A 12651-nucleotide genomic window follows, 5' to 3' on the forward strand; every position below is an offset into this window, starting at 1 on the left:
CGTAACAGTGGTATGTAAGTGGGTGCGAGAGCACATGTGAATGTTCAAGTTCTTATCTTTCAGGATGAAAATCCAAGGCCCGGTCTTAATTGATTGTGTTTGGCAATGACCTTGTTGAAGGCATTGTTTTTGAGAGCGGGGATTATCTTCATGGTGATAACCAAGATCTACGATCGGATGACGACGGTGTTTGTGCACTGTTTTCTTCTTTGAGGCGTCATTTTTGGAGAATTTGAACCTTAGGTGTTGTTTTGGTGGTGGTTGTATTACTGCCGCAAAGACTGGAACTCTGTAGCGGGGCTTTCCATTTTAGCTTCTTCTTTTTTTGTTATGGCTATGTGCATCCGTAATGCTATTAGGGTATCGCGTTGTTGCAGAGGCTGGGTGTAATTGATATCTTCCCGATATTAAGATATTTCCATTATGAAAAATAATTTGAAATTGCTCCTAGTAGTAGCAGCGTATATCTCTTGAACGACCATGCCGTCCTGTTTCTGCTCTCTGGGAGAGGAGCATGGCGACTCGCGTGCATGACGGCCGATTTATATTTTTTTAAACGCGACGACCGCTGAGTCATGCATGCACGTTTCTTGGTATGCATTCATGTATGCCTACCCACCAATCATTTTGGACGGGGGGATCCTACACCTACGTACCCTTACACATGTCTACGTAATCTTTCAACTAATCTTAACATCCCTTGATTTTCATCGGGGTGGGACCCCTCCTTTCCCCCAACTCCAGTCCTAAACCCCAAATTGCCTGATATGTATCTCTCCCTAATAATAAAGCAAGGATCGCTTCTGTCGTCCGTCGGCACTTTTGCACAAAAGTCCCTCCGCTTCTAGGTATTCAACCCGCAGTCCTGTTTGAAGTGGATACTTTGAGAAAAAACGTTTCATTCTTACACAAAACCCTCTGTAGTTTTGCCTACTCAACCCGCGATCCTTTTTTACCCGAATCTGGATCGGGTCAACGCTGGGGCGATGCGGCTGGGGCGATGCGGCGGCTCGAGCTTCCCCTCCCCTCCCGATCCCAGCCGCCACCGGGCGAACGACGCCGGCAACGCTCGATCCGATACTGCCCCGGCCGGCGCCCTCGCCTCCCGATCCCAGCCGCCAAGAGGCGAACGAACCAGATGACCCTGGATCCGGCATTACGCGGGCCGCCAGTCGACGTGACGGCAGGCGGTGGAGCAACCTCGGCAACGGAGGGCGGCGCTGGTCAGTCCATTATCCTCTCCATGCTCTCACTCCTCCCTATCCCCCTCTATGGATCCATGTGCGGCACCCCTCATCCTCATTCTCCGTTCATTACTTTCAGTCCTGTACTCACATCCAAAAATTTCTTAAGTGCAGTGAGGATTGTTTGCTTCCAAGAGAGAGAGAGAGAGAGAGAGAGCTATCCATCCATCCATCCATGGCGTCTCTTCTTCTTCCTCGTCAGTTCGCCTGCTCCTTGCCTTATTACTGCATCAGGTAATCTCCCCCTCTTCCTTCCCCCAGTAGCCAGTAGCTTTCGATTCGACAGCGACGTATTATTCCATCAGGGAGCAGGGGAGACTATTATTTTTCCTTCTGATGAATCTGAATATGCGGTGGTTTCACTTTAATTCGGTCATCCATGGAAGTGGCGAATCGGAGAAACATTGATGTTACAAATTTCCGTTATTCTTGCTCTGCATCGATACTTGACTAAAAGCATTTCTTGCATATATGGTGCTTCACCGGGAGACCGGGATTACTGCCCAACTTGCCGTTGCATTTTCGGTGTATATCTTCTCCATTCCCATGGTCAGCCAGTTATTACTAGAAAAATTATCGACATGTGTGATATGTCAATCAACACTCATATCCAACACTGCCTAATGTGAAAAGTTAAGTCATTCTCGACCATGTCCGTGTGACGACGTTATGTTTATACCATACCAACGTATTCATCCATTTCAACTGATAACTACTTACTCCCTTCAACCATGAACTTGCCTAATTTAACCGCTCATCACACGGGTCAGTTACATTATAAGCCCACCATTTGGGGAAAAAACACGACAAAGACTAAAATGGGGTTGCTTCATCGAAATGTGAGTTTTGTGTCAAAGAAGATTTCTCAAGATGTAGAAGAAGGCTCAAGTGGTGAAGACAGTGATGCTGGAACCCCAAAGACCAAGAAAAAACATGCGAAACATGGAAGAAAGAAAGCCACCATAGATACATCTGACGGGCACGGAAAAGAAGGCAAAAGTGACACTGAAGATGCGTCCCTTGAAGAACCTAAGATAGTTAAAATGAGAGGCCAGAAGAAAGGTAACTTGCAAATTTTGCATTCAAGAGTACTCTTCTTATTGTATATTGGACAATGGGCATTACGATTTTGCTAGCTCACATCCCTTATCGATTCAACTTCTCTCCTGTGTCGCAGCTGCTACTATCGCATCCTGTGTTGAGGAGGCTGACAAACCAAAAGAACCAAAGAAGAGGGGCAGAAGAAAAGTTAAGACGGATGAACAATTAAGTGACGATGAAGGAGAAGATCAGAGCAAGGATCTGATGCCCTCTAATGAAATGGAACTTCACAGTTCAGCCAATGGTCTTGAAAGTAAAGTAGAGGCGTTATTATCACAAGATACTTGAGAGGTTGACAAATTAACACCTCTTGTCTGCTGCTTTGGACCAGCTAAGTACTCGTTTATTCATTCTGGAAGACCTGCTAATAGGATGGTAGATCGTGAGACTCATAGCAGAATGAAGGATATGTTTTGGTCTCTGGATGAATTTGTGAGGGCACCTGGAGGGTCATCATCCAATGTTGCCCTTGCTCTAGCAGCTCTTGGAGGCCGGGTTGTGTTCATGGGAAAGTTAGGTGATGATGAGTATGGCCAAAGTATGTTGTATCACTTAAATATGAACGGAGTTCAAAATCGAGCAGTTAGCTTGGATCGTTCAGCACCAACTGCCATGTTCTTGATGAAGGTGACCAGCAGAGGTAGCTTGAACACAAGTTGTGTTAAATCATGCGCGGAGGATTATTTTCAGCAATCTGATATTAACCTAGATGTTCTAAAAGAGGTATAGAAAAGCACATTAACTTATAGTTCCAATGACACCATATCCTACATTCTTGTTCATTACAGTAATTCCTGATTGATGCTTAGTTAATGATCTTAAGAATAGTTTGTGTCTACTTCCAGAGATACCATATCCTACAAGCTATATTGAACTATGTGCTCAGGATTTTTTTCACCAATCTGATATCAACCCAGATGTTCTAAAAGAGGAAGTTTTCTTGCTTACTTTGTTTTTTAGACAGAGGATACAGAAATATTTGCAGTTTCCTGTTTTTCCACACAGACTTGTGCTATGACTTCTTTTTTTGACTTGATGAAATCACAATTGCATAAAGCCTACTCCCTCTGTACCTAAATACTTGTAGTTGGGGAGAACTAGACTCGTGTTTGCGATAGAGGTCGTTTGCTCCTTCCTTGGATGCCTAGGTACCCACACAAAACTCTCCACAATTTTGTGTTTTCCTTCCCCTTATTTAAATTACTATATGTGAAATACTACGGTTTAGTTAGATAGTTTAATTAGGGTGGAGTAAGTCCATCATATATCTCATGGGAATTATGTGATGGCATGATCCGCAAACACGAAATTTAGGTGATTCATCTGATCCTAAGACAAACGGTTTGTTTATTTGTTTCAGTTGCATCTACCATAGTTCCAGTTTTAGTCTCCTACCTCTTATTCGAGGTCCGCTTAAGATTCTAATCCGAATACTCTGGTGCATCCTTCTTTTAGGAAGGGGAGATGAAATGCTAAGGTGATTTAACTATTGAAATAGGCAAATATAGCTTGAGCTTTTTTGCATGGATTTAGCTCCCTTGCTTAGTTCTAAGAGACTCTGGGAGTCTGATAACTCCCATGATTCTCTACTGGTGTTCTTAACTGGAAGAACGCCGGTCAATTACAAGGGCCCGAGGAAAATAAATCCTTTGCTCAGGAATCATATTTAGGTTAGTAATGCCCAAGAGGAGTTTCTTCGGTGGTATGAAGAGACTGGAAAAGATAACCTTAACTTGCTTTATGCAACTGAGAGATGCGTTTCTGGCATCATGAAAGCTATCACACACTTCAACCTCTGGTTCAGGTTCACTATTCATCAACTTTAGTGTTATGTATTGCTATTTGCATTTTAAAGTTAATGAATCGGAAAACTCCATTTTTTGTTAGGACATAAGCCTCAGTTTGTTAGGAATGAGATACAATGATACATGATTATTCTTGGGCATCTTATTTCAAAATATATTTTTGGGGATTTTTTAAAGGTTTTGGATAACAAGCCGGTAAGAGCTGATGTTTCAGTTAGGAACTGCATTTTCTTGACCTATTACCCTGTTAGGTAAATTATCATGGTACTTTCCTGATGCAATTTAAAAAGTTTATCATTCTCGTGAGCCTATGAGACTGGAACAGTGGGTTCATGCTCAGGAATTAAATTGCTTGCTGATTAATTTGCCCATGCTATTCACATGAAACGGGATCAATTATTTTATCAAATTCATTTGATTTTGTTGGAGGGCGGAGGTCAATAGCAAGATTTATGATTTCCCAAGTAAGATGACATACAACTGAGTGTTGTTCTGACTTTATCATATGAGTGTTCTGCACAAATATTTTTGATGTTCAACTGATAATGATCATCTGCTTTATTTTGATATTGCATTAATCAATGTTTCGAACTAATGTATCTGAGGGTTTGATACCCTAAGATAAAATATTGAAGTTATGGCATGTTGATAGTTGGTTATCAGGCAAAGAGATAGATTCATAAAATTATCGCAAGAAGTCAGTCCATTTACTGATGGAGTAAGAAAGTGGGACAGACTGATTTTGTACATATACTAAATTTTCTTGCATGTTTTTATAGTCGTTTCCTGCATACGGAGGGGTGTGCGTGATCTCTTTTCTAAGGTCATGCAATATTTTTAGGTAGCTGCTCTTGCTAAGATCCCCGGCTTGCGTACTGTACTTCTATAGATCCCTTTTTGCATAAGGAGCTATACGCATGCTCTCTTTCCTTAGGTCCAGATTTGGTCAAGGTAGCTACTCCGTACGTTTGTTCTAGCCTATATATACGCATGTCCCAGAAATTTGGAAATTTGTATAACATGACACTAAGGTTGTATCATGACTCATGAGTCTGCCACAAAATGATCTTATCATGAAAATAAAACCATTTTATCATTCATATACGATTTTACGAAACTTATTCTCCTATCAGATTTAGGTTGTGTAACACTTTTCCAATGATTATCTTGGATGTCATGTCTTCATCTTGTTTAAGGATTTTTATATCTGAAAGTTACGGCAATATAGATAGGGGAGATAGCCATCTGCTCCGAGATAACCGCAAACGCCATACCCATCATCGATGGCAACTCTCTCTTTGCCCCCTTGAGATGGATCATGCCTTCTTTACTTCACACTGTCATCAATTCCCCCATGGGCTGTCGAGCGGCATAGCGTGGGTGCTTCTCCAGATCTTAGAAACCTAGCTTCTTTGGACCTGTCAGCAAATTCCTCTTCTCTTGGCCTCTTTCTAGGTATCTCTTATGCATAATACATATATTAGATTGACAAATTACGTTGGCGTGACACTTATGTTGGTGCTTGGCTGCTAGTAGTATCAACTTTGCATGCGATTATCAGGGTTATAATTCTACTTTCTGTGATATACTTGTCAGATTCAACACCATAAGTTCCTTCATTGATTATTTGTTGTAGCTCCCACTTCATATAGCTTTGCTGAAGTAATTTTAAATAAGTGGGTTAAGAAAAACCCTACCAATAAGGAAAATAATCAGGATGGACAAGGTGAGGGGAATGCACCCCTCCACTATTACATTGCAATGAACAGTCACCCAATTAGATGCATGCTCAGCAGAATTCCACATTTTTAGATGACATTGAGTAACCGTAGAATTATCTTTTTGTTAGTGATACTGTAAAAAAAAAGGTCAGCCCGATGCATGTAGCTCTCGCTTGCGTAGGGTCCGGGAAAAGGTCCGACCACTTTAAGTCTATTGTACGCAGTCTTTTTCTACATTTCTGCAAACCTATACAAATTAAGATTGGGCTTGCTAATCTTCTGTGTGTATATATAGTGTATATTTGCCTACATGAACAGTAACATCAAGTCAGCATATAACATAATTTCTCTTCTATTTATTTATTGTCTGTAATATTTTAATATTGATTCTAATTTCAGTTGATATAGAAAACAATATTTTCAATTCCAGCGAGACCGAGCGACCTATATTATAAACATAGCATCCCGATTTAAAGTATTGAGCTACAACCATTAGCTAGCTACCGATTTAAAAAACAAATGCTATTGATAGTGACATTGTTTCAGCTACATTGCTCACTTGGACTACACCATAAACTGTACTGGGTAGGAGTCCTCCATGCAGCTCCATTCTAAGTTTTTGATTCCACGGTATATGATGCAACTATAACTGCAATCCACATAATCCGCCCTCAATTATTGTTCTTTTATAATAAGGTTTCTCTGTACTTTTGCATGCCTAATTTGGCTATTTCTATGTGCGGTCTATCTGAAGTAGTATTTCTGTCATTGTTGGCAAGAGCGAAAAGGAGGACAAGCGACGACGTGGGCGGGGTACCGTGTCAAAAAAGAGGACACATATCTGTGAATTTTGGAGTTATGCTTATTGGCTAAAGATGTGGGATATTATTGTTTTCTTCCGTTGCAACGGACGGGTTTTTTTACTAGTGGTTATGTAAACAAATTATGACCACGAACGAGCGGACACACTTTAATCATGGCGTTGAACTTTGAGAACGGTCACTGGTCTTGATCCTTGCTTTAGCATGCACATCCATGGAACTCATATTCTGTCGTGTACCTGAAGGACGGCAACCATTCAAAGGAAGCGAGGCCCACCTTACCGGGGTAGGCGATCTATGGACCGAATAATCTAGTCCGGGAGGCAAAGGTGGGGCCCCGCCCTCAACTTGTCTCACATTAGGCCGTGCCCACCTTACTTAGATTTCAGTTCTTCAGGTGGAAAAATAATGGGGAGTGCTTTGCACCGGCGCGTCGGACGGCCGCGCGCTGACGGCACGATTCATCAACCCTCGTGCGTCCGTACCGTTAAATCTTCATACAACATTTTTTTTTCAATGCAGCAAAATTCGTTGCGATGCAGCAATTTTTTCAACGGTTGCAAAAAAAAACAAAATTTGTAGTAAAAAAAAATATCTACGTGATCGTAACAAAAAAAGAATCTGATGATGTGTGGTAGCAAAAGTCAAACGCCGGTTGTAACAAATATCTACGTGAACATGTATGTAACTTTTTTAGTGAACGGTCACAGCGAAAAATGATGCCGGTTGTAGCAAAAATTAACACGGTTGTAGCAAAAGTAAAAAACATCGATTCTAACAAAAAATCCAACGAACTGAAGTTGCAACCAAACGTATATGCAGCTTTTTACTCGACAAATATAGTAAAAAAACGCTTGCAGCAAATATGACGCTTGTTGTAATAAATTTAGACGAAAAATGTTGTAACCACTGACCAGCGAAGCGCGCGTGTGCAAAATATGTTGCATGGACCCGCGCGCGCGAGGGAGCGACCGACGCATCGGTTCGGCCGGCGCGCCATATGGAAACGTTTCCCAAAAATCATTCATTTTCAACATGCTTTTGCCAGGGGAAAGGAACAACTTGAAAACCTAGGTGTGTCCATAGCGCTTCGATCTCGGTCTTATCCAGGATCGTCGAGTTGGGCATTAAGCATCGACCTCGCTCGCCTCAACCCCAGGCACTTCTGGCAACAAAACACATACTTAATCTATTGGCGAAATCAATTTAAGATCTGAACTGTTTTTAATTTTTTTTCCACAAACTCATCGTTTTCTGTGGCGCCTGATAGTCGGGCGCTGCACTACACTATGAAGTGTCTTGGGCTTAGACACCACACGCCCGACCAGCGTGACAGTCCGGGGCCAGGCGCGGCCCCACAGCAAGCCATGTATCGCCTAAGAGCTAGACGCCACACAATATAATATGCAGCGCCTAGCGTTCAGGCGTTGCACATTGACTTAAACCGCATTGGGGTCAGCCCTTCCCACGCAGTTCTTCCCTCTGTCACGCAGTTCTTCTCTATCAACAGAGAGCAGCGACAGTGCCCCCTTCGATCTCCCACCCCACATCCCTCTTAGATCTTAAGATTTCAACCGTGGAATCGATTTCTAATCCCCCTTACTAGGTAAACTCCTCCTTTCCTTTTCTTTTCCTCCGTAAATTTCGTTATCATTTTAGAGATTTGTCCATGATTGGGTGGAACACTTAATTTGCTTGGTTTGGATCTTTATTTGTACAAGATTGGGTGTTGTGATTTAGGATGTGTAGTAATAGTGGTACTACCTTAGTATTGTTCATTAGTTCACAATATATGATTCTTGTTAGTGAAACCCTAGATTGTTTAGTTTTTTAGATATATATGAGATGCCTAGTTTTGTAGATAATTATAAGATGTTGAGTTTTGTAGCTATATATGAGATGTTGAGTTTATTTGAAATATCAGATGTTGAGATGAACACATATGACATAGGAGAAATATATGAGAACTTTTCAAATGAGTATTGTAAATCATTTATTCGTTGTGTGAGAAGGAGATGTTGAGATTCTTGTAGATGAATACATATGAGATGTTTAGATGAACACATATGAGATGTTTAGTGTATACCGATATTTGAGATGAACTCATATCTGTTTATTGTTTGAACTTTGTAAGGATGGTTTGCTTTCTCGGCGATGCCTATGACACACAACACCGGGCCTACATGATGCGCGAGAAGGGGATGGTGATAATGAGTAATCCAAATATTTTGCAAATTTGCCTTTAGTTTAAATTGACATGTCCTAAGATTTGTCATTACTTGTTTTTTGCAGAAGCTTGAACCTCTGAAGATTCGGTATCACGGGATCTCAGGTGCTGCCATGCCCTACGATGAGCGGTACACACCCTACATCTAGCAGGTAGGACTCCTCCGATGGATTCAGTTGGTCAGCCGGTCCACGACGAACCTCAACACTCCACCGGTGTCCTCTCTTGCTGATCGATGGAGGCCGGAGATGCACGGTTTCCATCTTCGGACTGGGAAGATGACCGTAACGCTCTAGGATGTCTCCTTGATCACCAGTCTTCCTATCAACGGGAGGCCTCTCTGTATGAGCACCGATTCTGATGGGTGGCGCCAGCAGATGATTGCTCTTATCGGTATGGCTCCTACTAAGGCTAAGGCTAGTGTAGAGGAGGGACAAGAGAAGAAGAATAAGAAGGAAAGGAAAGGAAAGCAGCCAGAGCTGCTTTCACGTGGATTCAAGCAAACTTTGTGCATTGCCCTGCGGATGCCACTGATGATGTGATCTAGACACATGCTCGTGTCTATATGTGATAGTTATCTTGATGACTTTGTTTCCCGATGCCACATGCAAGAACGCTCCATGGATGTGGCTAAAGGTGTTGACCGTCTTTGAGAGAAGATGGAGCTCGGGTTCATCGACTCTTGCCTACTTGTACCGACATGTAGTTGGTTTGTTTTGTTATCAATTCATTTCTTCATTAGCAATGCAACCTTGCTGTTAAGTTAACATTGCTTTCTTTTATATGTAGCTGGACGATGAGTGTTATAGGATCACAAATAATGCATGCATTGGTGGTAATCTGCTTCTACTTTATGTACGGAGCTGGGAGCGTCTGCCTATTGGACGCCCAAAGAGCGTCAAGTTTAATTCTTGGGATGAAGAAGACGATTTACGGCGCCCCACTTGGGCTTACAAGTGGGATGTGGTATCCGAGATGACGAACGATGTCAATCTCATGTACTAATAGTACATTGCCGAGTTGGACACGATTATGCCTGAGTAGGTAACGAGGACATTACATCAGTCATTTCTCATGAATGCCTGAAAACTTGTCATCAATGTTCCGTTGTTGTCCTATTTCATAGGTGGAATTGCAACCATATGGCGCCAATGACACATTAGGGGTCACCCACGAGTTTGTCCTCAACCCGCCGGAATGGGTGGACATGGACAAAGCACTTCATAGGTAAGAGAGCAAGAACCGTATTGACTTGGCATCGCCACTCCTTTTTGATTGTGCTAATGTTTGGTTTTCTACCATGTAGGTTGGACAGGAGAAGGCAACGAAAGATAAAGGACTCGGACAAGTATCATTCATCGTATGTTACTTGTTTCCATCTTAGTGTGGAGCAAGCTCGTAAAAGTGCAGGCGCCCAGCTTCCCGAGCATTGCTCACTTGCTTTCAATAACTACCTATGATGGTTTCTTCAAAATTCTCGAGTTGAGATATGCCCGTCGGCATATGTAGGGACCGGATTTTCGGGGATTTTAATTTCCCATCAAATGGCCCTTGAGTATACCAGCCCCAGAAATACTGTTAGCTGGCACACCTTTCCTTCATACAAATGTCCAAGCAAAATACACATTGAAGTACATGACCAAAGTGGTCTAATGGGTACATCAAAAAGGTTTCTAGTGGTTGATGGCGGAAGCGTTACTGGGACCTCCGACTCCTCTCGGCCTCCATTTCCCACAGGAACAGCTGACCGGGTTAACTCCTATCTCGCTCACTCTTGAAGCCTACGCTTCAAGCTTCTCGTCAAGAACATCCTTTCCAAGCTTGCAATCTGGCCAAGACAATAGCCAGGGACAAGCCAGTGAGTACTTTGAATGTACTCGCAAACATCATGAAGCAAACATGTAACTTGGAGGGTTATTCATACACACCTAGTGATATCTTAATACCGCATCAACTCAATTTACTACTCAAGCATTAGTAGTGAAGCAATAATCATACTGAAAGTTATTAAGCAATCAATTAAATATTAACATAAGATGCAATATAAAACATGCCGCAGACGGGCGTCTCAGCGAAACCATATAAAGGGCTTATATGAAATAATAAAAAGCTTGCCACAGTCGGGCGTCTTAGCGACACCACATAAAGGGCTTATATGAAATAATAACAAACATGCCACAGTCGGGCGTCTCAGCGACACCACATAAAGGGATTATATGAGTTTAATAGAGAATATCCATGAGGTAGAACCGTCCCAGGGATTTTCACAAAAAAAAATCATAATGGTTAGTTCAAAGAAAATAATGTTTAAATTCATCCACCATATTTCCTGACTAGCCTCATACTCCCTTAACTACCTCCGAAGACCGACACTTGACTAGTCAACCCACGTACTTGACTATTGACACAGCTACTCGAATAGTTTTGACTCTGCAGAGGGTGTACTCTTTACCCATGGCCCACGGTTTTCAATAGTCACAATGACTAATTCCGCGTATGACATTTTAGAAGTGGACACTTAGAATCATCACACACCCACTTTACCTCCACGATGCCCGGATTCACACGGACTAGGCTTCCAAGGTAAAACCATAAGACGGGTAGGCTCCAACCTCGACTAGCATGGGATCAACAATATTTATATCGCGTGCTTACGGGGAGTGCCCTCCCTTCCGATCCTAGACCGGAAACACCCATGCCCCCTGACCGGATGAATGGAATTATACCACGGCCATGGAATACCTTCATCACGGCCCCTCTACTGGTGTGTGAATGCTAATAGGTCTGCATCTGACTATACCGAATCCATTATCCAGGAAACTATGGTAGCACGCAAATAAGGAGACATACTGACAAGACTCGATCTAGGGTCGACTTAGGAGGTTTAAGTATTACCTGCATGATTAGTACATACCATGTGTAAACAGAGTCACTATCCACCTAACATGCCTCATTAACCACTCTCGTCCACGAGATGTCAATCCCACGGCCGTGTCTCCACAAGACACCGACTCTCACTGAATCCCATCCGGTAGGCATGTAGGGTAGGAAAGAGTGACCACTGTCCATGCACCACAATCATAGAAACCTTTACTTCCAAAATCATGAAACCATATGTATGATTTGCCACATGAAATAACACCACAATATAACATAACCCTATGTTACTTTCACCAAGCAACCACACATAACCAAGTTAATAGTAGGTTCAGGATGCTTGCCTTCCAAGTGTAGAGAGGTGGTGTTCACCATAAAACTTTAGCAAGTTTTAACTCCACTCTTCAAAGCCTATTTAAAAATATATGCTAATTAACACACAATTTAAAAATCGCACATAAAATTGTCTTAGAAAATTTTCAAATAAATACTAAATAAACTAGGTAGAATTTGAAAGAGGTGAGAAAAAGAACCAACTCATTTGGAGTTTTCTTTAAAAAGTTATAGCCAGTCAAAGTTCTTGTCAAAATCTGTTTTAGAAAATCAAAAAGAAAAGAAAACGCTTCGGGTCAAAAGACGCTAGCGCGGGAGGGAAAACGTACTTGGTGAAATGCGCCTCCACTTGCGTGGGCTCACGCTGGGGCAGAGACGCTGATGCGCGGGACCCACGCGCAGGTTTGACTCGGGGTCCTTATTCCTCCTCTGGCCGAAGGAAGGAAGGACTCCGGCGAGGCTCACCGGCGACAGGAGCCTCCATTCGAGGAACGGAGGGTAACAGCATGCTCAGGGGACCAA

At 42.4% G+C, this 12651-nt stretch overlaps 1 pseudogene; it reads left to right on the top strand.

Annotated features, from left to right (window-relative positions):
- Positions 1 to 2062: 2062 nt before the first annotated feature.
- Positions 2063 to 10379, top strand: LOC123450787 (annotated as a pseudogene).
- Positions 10380 to 12651: the final 2272 nt, after the last annotated feature.

The sequence above is a fragment of the Hordeum vulgare genome, chromosome 4H, assembly GCF_904849725.1.
Source record: "Hordeum vulgare subsp. vulgare chromosome 4H, MorexV3_pseudomolecules_assembly, whole genome shotgun sequence".
In the NCBI taxonomy this organism is placed as follows: Eukaryota; Viridiplantae; Streptophyta; class Magnoliopsida; order Poales; family Poaceae; genus Hordeum; species Hordeum vulgare.